A 1558-nucleotide genomic window follows, 5' to 3' on the forward strand; every position below is an offset into this window, starting at 1 on the left:
GAAGGAGAAATTTGATGTTTCGGCAGGAGGACAATACAATTAAGGCTTCCTTTATCTCCTTACATCTGTCTACAAGCAGTTATTAGTAATACTGTGGATAAAGGACAATTAAACAAATGCACAATAAAATTAGTCACAAAAATTTGAGGCAGTCAACTGTATACAAGAGTTCTGTTTATACTATTGGCTATCAAATATATGAACATGCACTATTCTTAGGACTGAAATATACAATGTACATATTGAAAATGTAGTTTCTTGTTAAAAAAAAAAAAGGTAATCCGCCTCTGAGTCTTCATTGATTTTTCATCCTTTTGCTGATTGACGGTGTTCATTCAGTGTTGATGACTATTGTCTAGTTGGGCTGGTGATTTCTGACAGCTGAGATGGCTGCCATAACATTAATTGTAAGTAATGATATAAGTAAACATAACCCATTAAAGATTAAAGGTTGCAACTTTGATTCACCTTTTCTTTCACCACAGATTACTTGGTAGCATGCCATATTTTTTGCCAACATTTTACCCACAGAGGAACTTCCTTAAAAATTCAACTGAATCCTTTCAAACCTACAACTTCTTTATCACCTAAGCTAACCTTATCTATAATCAAAATCATTTGTGCTCACTTTAAAAGGCTTCACACCTTCACAAATGTCCATTATTAAAGACTACTTTCATTGCTCACACATGGAAAGTAAATTCTCATGTATTTAATTTTATCATGAGTTTGCAGCAGCAGTCACACGTAGTCTCCATTGCTGAATCTAGCATTTTTTTTCAAATCTGCTTTTACTGGCTCCATTGGCTTTTTTGACCTCTGAAAGTTACCCATACCAGTTGGAAACTTCTTACAGACTCTTGATAAATCTGATGTTTTGACTTCCTCTTATGAATCATAAATGTCTTTTCTTTTCTTTTCTTTTTTTTTTTTTTTTTTTTTTTTTCCATTTAAGAACTACCTCAGTAATCCTTGGACTCAGAAACTCCAAGCTTTGTCTGTCTGATGAATTTGTTACTTCTGAAGCTCTATAGCCACAGGACCTTCATAACCTTGACTCTATTGCATAGTGCCAAGAGGATGGGGCTTCAAAGGAGGGCAGCTTTTCACTTCCTGGTATTTCAGTGCTGCAGAGATAAGAACCCAATGAATTAAGCTAAAGATGTAAGTATAGGGGTGGAAGAACAGATGCACATGATGGGGTCACATATCACATATGTGCACACATGACATCCACACTCACCATCATCCTACCCTCATCTTCTATGCAACACTTCAACACACCAGTCCACTTAGAAACCCAGCCATGGTCTTGCCTTTCTGCTATCACTGAGGAGAATGGGGAAATAATCATCTGTACCAGATTGGCAGATGTTTCAAATATTTAAATATTTTATATTTATCTCTTTTCAAAGCAATTTATTAATTTCACTAATATACATATATTGCCTTAATCTAAATTTTTAAAAATTTTTTTTTACAATTAAAGTTACAGTTTTAACAATATGCAAAATATTACAGTAATTCAGATTATATGGCATAATGATTACAGATTTGA

At 34.0% G+C, this 1558-nt stretch overlaps 1 non-coding gene across 1 annotated transcript; it reads right to left on the reverse strand.

Moving 5' to 3' along the window:
* Positions 1-946: 946 nt before the first annotated feature.
* On the reverse strand, positions 947-1324 carry LOC115069297. Its single transcript, XR_003848570.1, has one exon.
* Between the last annotated feature and the right edge of the window lie 234 nt (positions 1325-1558).

This window comes from Nannospalax galili, unplaced genomic scaffold (genome assembly GCF_000622305.1).
Source record: "Nannospalax galili isolate Female #2095 unplaced genomic scaffold, S.galili_v1.0 scaffold131, whole genome shotgun sequence".
NCBI lineage: Eukaryota > Metazoa > Chordata > Mammalia > Rodentia > Spalacidae > Nannospalax > Nannospalax galili.